This window comes from Hyla sarda, chromosome 4, assembly GCF_029499605.1.
Source record: "Hyla sarda isolate aHylSar1 chromosome 4, aHylSar1.hap1, whole genome shotgun sequence".
Classification (NCBI taxonomy): Eukaryota; Metazoa; Chordata; class Amphibia; order Anura; family Hylidae; genus Hyla; species Hyla sarda.
In genome coordinates this window covers 29,474,123-29,488,936 of record NC_079192.1, presented here as the reverse complement: position 1 = coordinate 29,488,936, position 14,814 = coordinate 29,474,123, and the positions used below count along the sequence as shown (strand labels likewise).

Below are 14,814 nucleotides of genomic sequence, written 5' to 3'. Positions count from 1 at the left end.
GTATATATGATGAGTGATGTATATGAGGAGTGATATATATGATGAGTGATATATATGATGGGTGATATATATATGAGAAGTGATATATATGAGGAGTGATATATATGAGGAGTAGTATATATGATGAGTGATATATATGAGGAGTGATATATATGATGGGTGATATATATGAGGAGTGATATATATGATGGGGGATATATATGAGGAGTGATATATATGAGGAGTGATATATATGAGGAGTGATATATATGATGGGTGATATATATGAGGAGTGATATATATGAGGGGGGGGTATATATGAGGAGTGATATATATGATGGGTGATATATATGAGGAGTGATATATATATATGAGGAGTGATATATATATATATATATATGATGAGTGATATATATGAGGAGTGATATATATATATATATGATAGGTGACATGTATATGATCGGGGTCGGTGTCATCCCTGTCAGGTCCCCGCAGCCTCCTCCCCGCTCCTGGCTGTAGAACCGGTGAGACCAGCTCAGGTGTCGCCTCCCCGTCCCCGCCTCCTCCCGTCCGGTCCTCACTCCCCAATGTGACCGGGAGCAGCAGCTGTCAGCGGCCGGAGCAGAGCGGAGGTGAGGCGGGGGCCGGTGTGGGTGCAGGGGGAGGAATTACTTCGTTTTGGGGGCGCAGAAAGTTGGGGGCTGTGAAGTGCGCGACCGCGGGACCCTGTATGGGGGGAATATCACCAACATGTGCAGGGGCGCAGGGAGATGGGGCAGGAGGTCATGTGATCGGGGAGAGGGGCACGAAAATGGGGGTAGGTGTTATAAGGTACGGGAGGTATTGTATAGGTGAGGGGGAGCTGGGGGTAGGGGTAAGTATTATATGGGCTAGGGAGTGTAGGGATATGGGGGGCAGGTATTATATGGGGCAGTGGGTGAGGGGGTGTAGGGATATTGGGGGCAGGTATTATATGGGGGAGTGGGTGAGGGGGTGCAGGGATATGGGGGCAGGTATTATATGGGGCAGTGGGTGAGGGGGTGTAGGGATATGGGGGCAGGTATTATATGGGGCAGTGGGTGAGGGGGTGCAGGGATATTGGGGGCAGGTATTATATGGGGGAGTGGGTGAGGGGGTGCAGGAATATGGGGGCAGGTATTATATGGGGCAGTGGGTGAGGGGGTGTAGGGATATGGGGGCAGGTATTATATGGGGCAGTGGGTGAGGGGGTATAGGGATATGGGGGCAGGTATATTATGGGGCAGTGGGTGAGGGGGTGCAGGAATATGGGGGCAGGTATTATATGGGGCAGTGGGTGAGGGGGTGCAGGGATATGGGGGCAGGTATTATATGGGGCAGTGGGTGAGGGGGTGCAGGGATATGGGGGCAGGTATTATATGGGGCAGTGGGTGAGGGGGTATAGGGATATGGGGGCAGGTATTATATGGGGCAGTGGGTGAGGGGTGCAGGGATATGGGGGCAGATATTATATGGGGGCAGTGGGTGAGGGGGTGCAGGAATATGGGGGCAGGTATATGGGGCAGTGGGTGAGGGGGTGCAGGAATATGGGGGCAGGTATATGGGGCAGTGGGTGAGGGGGTGTAGGGATATGGGGGAAGATATTATATGGGGGCAGTGGGTGAGGGGGTGCAGGAATATGGGGGCAGGTATTATGTGGGTGAGGGGGTGTAGGGATATGGGGGCAGGTATTATATGGGGCAGTGGGTGAGGGGGTGCAGGGATATGGGGGCAGGTATTATATGGGGCAGTGGGTGAGGGGGTGCAGGGATATGGGGGCAGGTATTATATGGGGCAGTGGGTGAGGGGGTATAGGGATATGGGGGGCAGGTATTATATGGGGCAGTGGGTGAGGGGGTGCAGGGATATGGGGGCAGGTATTATATGGGGCAGTGGGTGAGGGGGTGCAGGAATATGGGGGCAGATATTATATGGGGCAGTGGGTGAGGGGGTGCAGGAATATGGGGGCAGGTATTATATGGGGCAGTGGGTGAGGGGGTGCAGGAATATGGGGGCAGGTATTATGTGGGTGAGGGGGTGCAGGGATATGGGGGCAGGTATTATATGGGGCAGTGGGTGAGGGGGTGCAGGGATATGGGGGCAGGTATTATATTGGGCAGTGGGTGAGGGGGTGCAGGGATATGGGGGCAGGTATTATATGGGGCAGTGGGTGAGGGGGTGCAGGGATATGGGGGGCAGGTATTATATGGGGCAGGTATTATATGGGGCAGTGGGTGAGGGATTGCAGGGATATGGGGGCAGGTATTATATGGGGCAGTGGGTGAGGGGGTGCAGGGATATGGGGGGCAGGTATTATTTGGGGCAGGGGGGAGGGGGTGCAGGAATATGGGGGCAGGTATATGGGTCAGTGGGTGAGGGGGTGCAGGAATATGGGGGCAGGTATATGGGCAGTGGTTGAGGGGGTGCAGGGATATGGGGGCAGGTATATGGGGCAGTGGGTGAGGGGGTGCAGGAATATCGGGGCAGGTATTATATGGGGCAGTGGGTGAGGGGGTGCAGGAATATGGGGGCAGGTATTATATGGGGCAGTGGGTGAGGGGGTGCAGGGATATGGGGGCAGGTATTATATGGGGCAGTGGGTGAGGGGGTGCAGGGATATGGGGGCAGGTATTATATGGGGCAGTGGGTGAGGGGGTGCAGGGATATGGGGGCAGGTATTATATTGGGCAGTGGGTGAGGGGGTGCAGGGATATGGGGGCAGGTATTATATGGGGCAGTGGGTGAGGGGGTGCAGGGATATGGGGGGCAGGTATTATATGGGGCAGGTATTATATGGGGCAGTGGGTGAGGGATTGCAGGGATATGGGGGCAGGTATTATATGGGGCAGTGGGTGAGGGGGTGCAGGGATATGGGGGCAGGTATTATTTGGGGCAGGGGGGAGGGGGTGCAGGAATATGGGGGCAGGTATATGGGGCAGTGGGTGAGGGGGTGCAGGAATATGGGGGCAGGTATATGGGGCAGTGGGTGAGGGGGTGCAGGAATATGGGGGCAGGTATTATATGGGGCAGTGGGTGAGGGGGTGCAGGAATATGGGGGCAGGTATTATATGGGGCAGTGGGTGAGGGGGTGCAGGAATATGGGGGCAGGTATTATTTGGGGTAGTAACTGAGGGGTTGCAGGGATATGCAGGCAGGTGTTATATGGGGTAGCAGCTGAAGGGTTCAGGGATATGGGGGAATATATTAGTGATTGAGGGGGTGCAGGGATATGGGGGCAGGTATTATTTGGGGCAGTGAGGGAGGGGGTGTGAGTGGTACTTGGGATAGTGAGTGAGGGGGGTCAGGGATATGGAGGACAGGTATTATTTGGGGTAGTGGGGAGGGGTGTGAGTGGTACTTGGGATAGTGGGTGGGGGTGCAGGGATATGAAGCAGGGATTATAGTGGGGGGGGTGCAGGGATATGAAGCAGGGATTATAGTGGGTGGGGGGGGGTGCAGGGATATGAAGCAGGGATTATAGTGGGTGGGGGGGGTGCAGGGATATGAAGCAGGGATTATAGTGGGTGGGTGGGGGGTCAGGGATATGAAGCAGGGATTATAGTGGGTGGGGGGGTGCAGGGATATGAAGCAGGGATTATAGTGGGTGGGGGGGGGTGCAGGGATATGAAGCAGGGATTACAGTGGGTGGGGGGTGAAGGGACATAGTTATCATGCAGCAGGTATATGACAGGTATATGACAGGTATATGACAGGTGGGGTCAGGCAGCCTGATATATATGTGTGGGTGCCACCAGTGTCCGCAGGAGGGGGGGACACAATTTATGTGGGTTAGTAGTGAATATATAAATGACACATTACATATATATATAAATATCCCGTACGCCCTGTATACGTGTAGACACCTGCGCCGATGATTACGCCTTTCCCAAGCACATGCATCATTCATGAGATTGACGGCCCTGACAGTAATCCTCTATAATGGAGGAGATAGCGTTGGAACACTGACTGGCACCAGACTTGAACTAGACCAGGGTTTCCCAACCGGTGTGCCTCCAGCTGTTGCAAAACTACAACTCCCAGTATGCTGTTGCAAAACTACAACTGCCAGCATGCCCGGACAGCCGAAGGCTGTCCGGGCATGCTGGGAGTTGTAGTTTTCCAACAGCTGGAGACACCCTGGTTGGGAAACACTCAACTAGATGTAGCAGAGCTGATCTTGTTCGATGGTAAAAAAAAAACCTGGAAATGTCAGGAGAGAACTAGTTAGATGTAGCAGAGATGTGCGTGTCAGATGCAATAGACAACAGTTTCACGTCATACAGCGGAGTCCGTCTAATGCTGCCATAGCTGACCTTATTGCAGGTAGTAAGGCAGAACTTGAGTTTGACAAATTCAGCTCTGCTACATCTGCATTGTGGAGCATCCATCAGTATTATCCTTTTCAGAACTGCATCATACCTAGAAGAATGTACCATTGTGACGCGGGGTGGAGTAGTATCGGTTCCCGGGATGTGTAATTAAATATTTTTTTGCTAATTTTAGGAACCCGAAAAAATTTGATATAATTATGATTTATTAAGTAAAAGCATCGCGGCTCCACCTCTGCTATACGGCACAGTCATCCATTGTAGGGCTCGTACTGCCGGGTATAGCTGTGCAGAGGGCACATAGTCCCACAAATGCCCCAGTAGCTGATGCTGGAGGCATTAGAGCAGTGTTTCCCAACCGGGGTGCCTCCAGCTGTGGCCAAACTACAACTCCCAGCATGCCTGGACAGCCCAAGGCTGTCTGGGCATGCCGGGAGTTGTAGTTTTGCAACAGCTGGAGGCACATTGGCTGGTAAACACTGCATTAGAGGTATGTGCAGCATTCGGGAGGGATGTTTTTGTTAGTGAGGTCAATGATAACATTCCTGGCATTCCCCTGTAATTGTCGGTGTCACCTATCTCCTCCTTATGCCCCCCCCCCATCCCCCGCCTATCACCCTAAAATACCTGGTGCCCTGATCTCTCCTTATGTCCTCACTCTTCTTCTTCTATCTCCAAGGCTATCTTCCAGAAAAAAAGGGTTAATCTAATTCAATTAAGTATTATCTATTGTTCTCTGTTATCAGCCACTGGAGGCTAAGAAGAGGCTGCAATGTCCTTGAATAGGGCTGACCCCCACCCCACCCATGAATGTATCAGTCTGGTACAATTGTATTTAGTTTGTTTTTACTGTCTACACCAGTAATTCTTAACCAGGGTGCCTCCAGCTGTTGCAAAACTACAACTCCCAGCATGCCCGGACAGCCGTTGGCTGTCCGGGCATGCTGGGAGTTGTAGTTTTGCAACAGCTGAAGGCACCCTGGTTGGAAAACACTGGTCTACACTGTAGCAAGCTCAACTGTCTAGGTCAGGGGTCTATAGTTGTTGCAAAACTACAACTCCCAGCATGCCCAGACAGCCGACAACTGAACTCATTGCACTGTGGAAGGTATGGATAGAGATCCATATTTCCTTATGGCCCCTTTCCTCTATTGTAAGGTAGAGATATCGGAATATGCGGCTTAAAGGAGAACTCCTGTAAAAGGAAACTTATCTCATATAGAGCGCTGAGACCCTCCATGGTCTACGGGACGGGACCCTGGCTCCCTCAGTGAGGAGCGCGTGTAGGTAACCGGTAGACGGCATGCCCTCAGTTTATTTCTATGGAAGCGCTGATGATGCCCAAGTGCTGTACCCAGGTCTTTTGGTCTTATCGGTGCTCCCATAGAAATAAATGGAGCACCTCACTGAGCGCCAGGTCCTGTCCAAGCGCTGGGACCCCCCGCGATCATCTACTCTATCATCCTCTATGCATAGGATTGGGGATAAGTAGATGATCACAGGGGGTCCAAGTTTATTTTTGCCAGATTTCTCCTTTAAGTAAGATTTTTTTTAAAAAGGGACCGTAATGGGGTTCGAATAAACCCCTGTAATATCATTCATCGACATGGTTGTGATTACAGATTATTTATGGCATTTAAGTGACCTGACATCCTTTCTAGAGATTCTATGGTTCCTGGTAACACAACTCTAAATTTATGGATATACTCTGTATTAGGGCCTATGTGCAGATCCTTAATGTGTTGCCCCTGCTATGTGCCCATACTGTACCTCTTTCTTAATATGTTGCCCCTGCTATATGCCCATAACTGTACCTCCCCCTTAATATGTTGCCCCTGCTATGTGTCCATACTGTACCTCCCCTTAATATGTTGCCCCTGCTATGTGTCCATACTGTACCTCCCCCTTAATATGTTGCCCCTGCTATGTGTCCATACTGTACCTCCTCCTTAATATGTTGCCCCTGCTATGTGTCCATACTGTACCTCCTCCTTAATATGTTGCCCCTGCTATGTGTCCATACTGTACCTCCTCCTTAGGCCCCTTTCACACTATAAAATGTATCCGTTTAAAAGATCCGTTCAATGTTCCGTTATAAGAACCCTTAAAATCGTCCGTTAAACGTCCGTTACAAAATCCCATTATAGTCTATGGGATTTTTTTTACATTATCCGTTTTAACCCGTTATAGCTCTTTATTAATAACAGGCGTTATTTTGTGACGAGAGAAAGTAACGTTAGAAATAAAGCATTCACTATTTCTTCTGTTCTTTCTCCCGTCACAAAATAACGGGCTATATCGGGTTAAAATGGATAATGTAAAAATCCCATAAACTATAATGGGATTTTGTAACGGCCATTTAACTGCCGATTTGAAGGGTTTTTATAATGGAACATTTAACGGATCTTTAAAACGTATTAATTTTATAGTGTGAAAGGGGCCTTAAAGGGGTACTCCGGTGAAAACCTTTTTTCTTTTAAATCAACTGGTGGCAGAAAGTTAAACATATTTGTAAATAACTTCTATTAAAAAATCTTAGTCCTTCCTGTACTTATTAGCTGCTGAATACTACAGAGGAAATTCTTTTCTTTTTGGAATGCTCTCTGATGACATCACGAGCACAGTTCTCTCTGCTGACGCTATTATAATAATAATAATAATAACGCTTTATTTATTGTTGTCCTTAGTGGGATTTGAACCCAAGTCCCCAGCACTGCAAGGCAGCAGTGCTAACCACTGAGCCACCATGCTGCCCTTAGCATACATCTTCTATGCATGGTTACTAAAATGGACAGAGATGTCAGCAGAGAGCACTGTGTTCGTGATGTCATCAGTGTTCCAAAAAGAAAGGAATTTCCTCTGTAGCATTCAGCAGCTAATAAGTACTGGAAGGATTAAGATTTTTTAATAGAAGTAATTTACAAATATGTTTAACTTTCTGCCACCAGTTGATTTAAAAGAAAAAAGGTTTTCACCGGAGTACCCCTTTAATGTGTTGCCCCTGCCATGTGCCCACATTGTACCTCCTCAGAACTACTAGAATAGTATGTCTCATGGCATCTGTGCCCTATCCTATAATGTTACCTAAACAGTATTGGGCTCATAGAACAACACAGATTATAGATCAGTAGTAACATAATAATAATTCCGGGGTGATGATCCTATATCCGGTTGATCTAGAATATCAATGAGCATAGATAAGGCATTCCTCTGAGTCAGGGCATAGCTTTGTGGGAAGAGAAGTTACTCATGGGTCCCTGTGACTACATAGGGCCCGATGGAATGTTTTTACCTGTCAAAACAAAAACAGTGAGATGATAATAATAGAATATATCCATCAATAATATAGAATATGCTGATACGTGGTACAAGCTATGTCTGGTATGCTACGTATTCTGCTCTATGTGGAATAGGTTCCCACTATAGGGTTAATACATAACTGGAATGACTGGTGGGTCCTGCATTCCCCATACCAGCGGCCGCCATGGAAGCGGGCCATACCATACCAATTACTGAGATTTTGTTGGTATCCATACACAGTTTCTTATGTTACATTGGTCTGTGCAATATGGCGATCTACAGGGAACCTGTTACCAAGATGGGGGCATTGTATAGACCCCATCTTCATGGCTTTGGGGGCGGGTGAGTAAGAGGGAAAATGGTTCAGTTGGGCAAGTCACATAAGTGGTCATTGATTCCAAAATACCAAACCTAATGTATAACTATATAAGGCCTCTTTCACATTGCCGTTGTGACCCGTCGGAAAAGGTCCGTTAGGCAAATTTTTTTTTTTGTGTGTCTTTAAAGGGGTATTCCGGGAAAAAAACATCTATGTCTTTATATAAAGGGGTTATTCAGGAAAAAACTTTTTTAAATATATATATATATATATATATATATATATATATATCTCAACTGGCTCCAGAAAGTTAAACAGATTTGTAAATTACTTCTATTAAAAAATCTTAATCCTTCCAATCATTATCAGCTGCTGAATTTGAGTTGTTCTTTTCTGTCTGGCAACAGTGCTCTCTGCTGACATCTCTGCTTGTCTTGGGAACTGCACAGAGTAGAAGGGGTTTGCTATGGATTCTTGGCTTCTACTCTGGACAGTTCCCGAGACACGTGTCATCAGAGAGCACTTAGACAGAAAAGAACAACTCAACTTCAGCAGCTGATAAGTACTAAAAGGATTAAAGGGGTACTCCGGTGAAAACCTTTTTTCTTTTAAATCAACTGGTGGCAGAAAGTTAAACATATTTGTAAATTACTTCTATTAAAAAATCTTAATCCTTCCAGTACTTATTAGCTGCTGAATGCTACAGAGGAAATTCCTTTCTTTTTGGAACACTGATGACATCACGAACACAGCGCTCTCTGCTGACATCTCTGTCCATTTTAGCAACCATGCATAGCAGATGTATGCTAAGGGCAGCATGGTGGCTCAGTGGTTAGCACTGCTGCCTTGCAGTGCTGGGGACTTGGGTTCAAATGCCACTAAGGACAACAATAAATAAATAAAGCGTCATTATTATTATAATAGCGTCAGCAGAGAGCACTGTGCTCGTGATGTCATCAGAGAGCATTCCAAAAAGAAAAGAATTTCCTCTGTAGTATTCAGCAGCTAATAAGTACAGGAAGGATTAAGATTTTTTAATAGAAGTTATTTACAAATCTGTTTAACTTTCTGCCACCAGTTGATTTAAAAGAAAAAAGGTTTTCACCGGAGTACCCCTTTAGGATTTTTTAATAGAAGTCATTTACAAATCTGTTTAACTTTCTGGAGCCAGTTGAGATATATATATATAAAAAATTTTTTTTCCCTGGAATACCCCTTTAATGTCCGATATCCGGACGGGGAACAATGGGTCCCGGCAGATCCCATTTACTAATATGGGGTCCATCAGGTGCCATTGTTTTTCGACGGGAGTAGCGGGATAAAAAGATGTTGCATGATGTATTTTTCTTCGCGCTATTCTCTCCGTGTTCCTTGACGTCTGTCGCATTGCCGTTTCACAACAGCAGTGTGAAAGGAGCCTGACATAGTTTGTTCACTCCAAATCCCTCCGCCACGCTGTACACAATGCCACCATTGTGACTGCACCTCTGCCACCTGTAGGGGCATACACTTGGGCTCGTAACAAGGAAACTTGCAGTTCCTCTGCGGCAGGACTGTAGTCCAAGGCATTAGGGCAGTGTTTCCCAACCAGGGTGCCTCCAGCTGTTGCAAGTCTACAACTCCCAACATTCCTGGACAGCCTTTGGCTGTCTGGGCATGCTGGGAGTTGTAGTTTTGCAACAGCTGGAGGCACCCTGGTTGGGAAATACTGTTCTATGGGGTATGCATGGCATCACCCATATTTGCCACCTCCTATAGGTGCTGGAGCACTTCATGCATGTACTTCTATGGCAGTGTTTCCCAACCAGGGCGCCTCCAGCTGTTTCAAAACTACAACTCCCAGCATGCCCGGACAGCCTTTGGCTGTCCGGGCATGCTGGGAGTTGTAGTTTTGCAACACCTGGAGGCACCCTGGTTGGGAAACACTGCATTAGGGGGTACTCTAGCACCTATAGGAGGTGGAAAATATGGGTGACTACATGAATACCCCATAGAAATACATGCATTGTGTACTCCAGCACCTAGAGGCGGCACAAAATATGGGCAACCCTATGCATTCCCATAGAAACACACGCATGGGGTACTCCAGCATGGGTACCCCATAGAACAGTGTTTCCCAACCAGGGTGTCTCCAGCTGTTGCAAAACTACAACTCCAAGCATGCCCGGACAGCCAACGGCTGTCTGGGCATGCTGGGAGTTGTAGTTTTAAAACAGCTGGAGGCACCCTGGTTGGGAAACACTGCTATAGAAGTACAAGCATGGGGTACTCCAGCACCATATAGCAGGTGCCAAATATGGGTGATACCATGCACACCTCATAGAACAGTTATTCCCAACCAGGGTGCCTCCAGCTGTTGCAAAACTACAACTCCAAGCATGCCCGGACAGCCAAAGGCTGTCTGGGCATGCTGGGAGTTGTAGTTTTAAAACAGCTGGAGGCACCCTGGTTGGGAAACACTGCTATAGAAGTGCACGCATGGGGTACTCCAGCACCATATAGCAGGTGCCAAATATGGGCGATACCATGCACACCCCATAGAACAGTTATTCCCAACCAGGGTGCCTCCAGCTGTTGCAAAACTACAACTCCTAGCCTTTGGCTGTCCGGGCATGCTGGGAGTTGTAGTTTTGAAACAGCTGGAGGAGCCCTGGTTGGGAAACACTGCCATAGAAGTACATGCATGGGGTACTCCAGCACCTATAGGAGGTGCAAAATATGGGCAACACTAGGCATACCCCTGGGGGTACTTTAGCACTTATGGGAGGTGCAAATTTAGGGGAGACTCCATGCATACCCCATTGACCGGTGTTTCCCAACCAGGGTGCCTTCAGCTGTTGCAAAACTACAACTCCCAGCATGCCCGGACAGCCGTTGGCTGTCCGGGCATGCTGGGAGTTGTAGTGTTGCAACAGCTGGAGGCACCCTGGTTTGGAAACACTGCCATAGACGTACATGCGCTTTTCCCTCGGCCTTGCACAGTAGAGGCGGCCATGTGTCCCAGGCCTGTGCAGGTGATCTCCATTCCAGCGCCCCCCTCCTCCCTGTACCTGCTCAGGTTACACTCTCCGTACAATGGACGCACAGGTGAATTCTGGGAGTTGTGCGCTTGTTTACACCACAGGGACAGGAATGTGCCTCCTGCACACTGGTCTCTGGTGTCAGGTTGGCACCGCTGCCAGCCGCAGTGACAGATATTTGGGTGGCTGGCGGAGAGGCCTGGAGGGTCAGGATTAGGCCGGGATTACATTTGTGTTCGTTTTTTGCTGCTCTGTCAATTCTATAACCTACAATTTCTGGTTTTGGGCATCTGGGTCGGGCGGGGGAGGAGGAGGATGATGCCAGACAGCCGGGCAGGAGACCACAGTATCATAGGACCAGGGGGGATAATGGAGACTTCTAAATAAAGTTATTTCAAAGGAGAACTAAGTCGCTGTGATGTCATGATTAAAAGGGGCATCTGCAGCAAAGAGTTGTGGGTCTGAAAGTACAAGTACAATAGCCCTACCTCTCGGGCACTGTGGCTGTCACAGTTATGGAGGCACTCTGGCTGTCACAGTTATGGGGGCACTCTGGCTGTCACAGTTATGGGGGCACTCTGGCTGTCACAGTTATGGAGGCACTCTGGCTGTCACAGTTATGGAGGCACTCTGGCTGTCACAGTTATGGAGGCACTCTGGCTGTCACAGTTATGGAGGCACTCTGGCTGTCACAGTTATGGAGGCACTCTGGCTGTCACAGTTATGGAGGCACTCTGGCTGTCACAGTTATGGAGGCACTCTGGCTGTCACAGTTATGGAGGCACTCTGGCTGTCACAGTTATGGAGGCACTCTGGCTGTCACAGTTATGGAGGCACTCTGGCTGTCACAGTTATGGGGGCACTCTGGCTGTCACAGTTATGGGGGCACTCTGGCTGTCACAGTTATGGGGGCACTCTGGCTGTCACAGTTATGGGGGCACTCTGGCTGTCACAGTTATGGGGGCACTCTGGCTGTCACAGTTATGGGGGCACTCTGGCTGTCACAGTTATGGGGGCACTCTGGCTGTCACAGTTATGGGGGCACTCTGGCTGTCACAGTTATGGGGACACTCTGGCTGTCACAGTTATGGGGACACTCTGGCTGTCACAGTTATGGGGACACTCTGGCTGTCACAGTTATGGGGACACTCTGGCTGTCACAGTTATGGGGACACTCTGGCTGTCACAGTTATGGGGACACTCTGGCTGTCACAGTTATGGGGACACTCTGGCTGTCACAGTTATGGGGACACTCTGGCTGTCACAGTTATGGGGACACTCTGGCTGTCACAGTTATGGGGACACTCTGGCTGTCACAGTTATGGGGGCACTCTGGCTGTCACGGTTATGGAGGCACTCTGGCTGTCACGGTTATGGAGGCACTCTGGCCGTCACCGTTAGGGAGACACTCTGGCCGTCACCATTAGGGAGGCGCTCAGGCTGTCACCATTAGGGAGGCACTCTGGCTGTCACCGTTATAGAGGCACTCTGGCTGTCACAGTTATGGAGGCACTCTGGCTGTCATTGTTATGGAGGCACTCTGGCTGTCACAGTTATGGAGGCACTCTGGCTGTCACAGTTATGGAGGCACTCTGGCTTTCACAATTATGGGGGCACTGTGGCTTTCACAATTATGGGGGCATTGTAAGGGTCACAGTTATGGGGGCACTCTGGCTGTTGCGGTTATGGGGCACCTTCATGGGGGATTGTGGGCATCACTGTTATGGGGGCACCAGGACTGTTTCAGTTTTGAACACCTAGGCCGTTATTATATGACTTTGCAGATGCCACTGAGGGCACTCTTGCTCTCATAGTTGTGAGGCCACAGTGGCTTTCACAGTTATGGGGGGACTGTGAGTGTCACTGTTATGGGGGACGGTGAGTGTCACTGTTATGGGGGACGGTGAGTGTCACTGTTATGGGGGGACTGTGAGTGTCACTGTTATGGGGGGACTGTGAGTGTCACTGTTATGGGGGACTGTGAGTGTCACTGTTATGGGGGGACTGTGAGTGTCACTGTTATGGGGGGACTGTGAGTGTCACTGTTATGGGGGGACTGTGAGTGTCACTGTTATGGGGGGACTGAGGCCGTTTCAGTTAGTGAACACTTTGGCTGTTAATATTATATGCCACTGTTATGAGGGCTCTTTGGCTGCCTCGGCTGTGGGGGCACTCACTTTCACAGTTATGGTAGCAGTCTCGCTGTCACAGTTATGGTAGCACTCTCGCTGTCACAGTTATGGTAGCAGTCTCGCTGTCACAGTTATGGTAGCAGTCTCGCTGTCACAGTTATGGTAGCAGTCTCGCTGTCACAGTTATGGTAGCAGTCTCTCTGTCACAGTTATGGTAGCAGTCTCGCTGTCACAGTTATGGTAGCAGTCTCGCTGTCACAGTTATGGTAGCAGTCTCGCTGTCACAGTTATGGTAGCAGTCTCGCTGTCACAGTTATGGTAGCAGTCTCGCTGTCACAGTTATGGTAGCAGTCTCGCTGTCACAGTTATGGTAGCAGTCTCGCTGTCACAGTTATGGTAGCAGTCTCGCTGTCACAGTTATGGTAGCAGTCTCGCTGTCACAGTTATGGTAGCAGTCTCGCTGTCACAGTTATGGTAGCAGTCTCGCTGTCACAGTTATGGTAGCAGTCTCGCTGTCACAGTTATGGTAGCAGTCTCGCTGTCACAGTTATGGTAGCAGTCTCGCTGTCACAGTTATGGTAGCAGTCTCGCTGTCACAGTTATGGTAGCAGTCTCGCTGTCACAGTTATGATGGCACTCTTACTGTGACATTTATGGGGGCACTGTTGATGCTTCTGTAATAATGGATATGACTAATATGGGAGCACTGTAATCCTATTGTTGTGGCTGTCTTTTTTATGGAGGCAGTGTAGTAACTATCATTATGCATGACACTATTATGAGTGCACTGTAGCTGTCACCATTATGGGGGCAATGAAGATGCTACTGTTATGATTGTCATTGTGGCTGTAAATTTTATAGGGACATTGTAAATGTCACTATTGCGGGGGCACTGTAGCTGTGACAGTTTTTAGGGTAGTATCATTGTAATGGAGTCACTGTTATTGCTGCTATAATGGATGTCTCTATTATGAAGGCACTGTGACAGTATATGACCTTATGGATGTTACTACTTGGGAGGTGCTGAGACTTCAGTTGTATGTACTAAGGCGCTACAGAAGTCACTGGTTTTGGGGGGTGTCGCTGATGTTTCTGTTATTTGGTATCTGTGGCTGTTGCTGTTATTTGGTATCTGTGGCTGTTGCTGTTATTTGGTACCTGTGGCTGTTGCTGTTATTTGGTACCTGTGGCTGTTGCTGTTATTTGGTACCTGTGGCTGTTGCTGTTATTTGGTATCTGTGGCTGTTGCTGTTATTTGGTACCTGTGGCTGTTGCTGTTATTTGGTACCTGTGGCTGTTGCTGCTATTTGGTACCTGTAGTTCTTGCTGTTATATGGTAGTCAATATTGTAGGCTCCCTGTGACACTTAAAAAGCATGGCAGGGTGTAGTCTGAATGCTCCTTTTTTTCTGTTTCCTAATTTTGCACAGTATGGGGGAGGAGCGAGAATATAGGTGGAGCAACTCCAACTGGAAAACACCTTAATTTTCAAACAAAAATTTTTACATGAAATTTTACATAAACTGTATCTAGGATCAATAGATCCAATTAAAAAGCCACCAAAATGCCAGTCAGAGGCACATAAGCACCAACCACTGTGCACCCTCATTTAAGAATGCAACTCAGTTCTCCTTTAGAAGAAGTAAACTGTTTTTCTAGTGCCCCCTATAGGTGGCAGTGTCAGATAAACAAGAGACACCCACTTGTAGACAGTTTTCA

At 48.5% G+C, this 14,814-nt stretch overlaps 1 protein-coding gene across 9 annotated transcripts in view; it reads left to right on the top strand.

Moving 5' to 3' along the window:
• PALM3 (paralemmin 3) overlaps window positions 1-14,814 on the top strand; it is a 210,042-nt gene that overhangs the window by 164,201 nt on the left and 31,027 nt on the right. Inside the window, exon 1 of one of the 9 annotated variants that reach the window (XM_056570281.1) lies at window positions 554-611. The exons of the other annotated variants lie outside the window; for them this stretch is intronic. The gene's annotated coding sequence lies outside the window, so the exon portion shown is untranslated. Of the gene's footprint in view, window positions 1-553; window positions 612-14,814 lie in introns of those variants that run through there. 9 annotated transcript variants of the gene reach the window in all.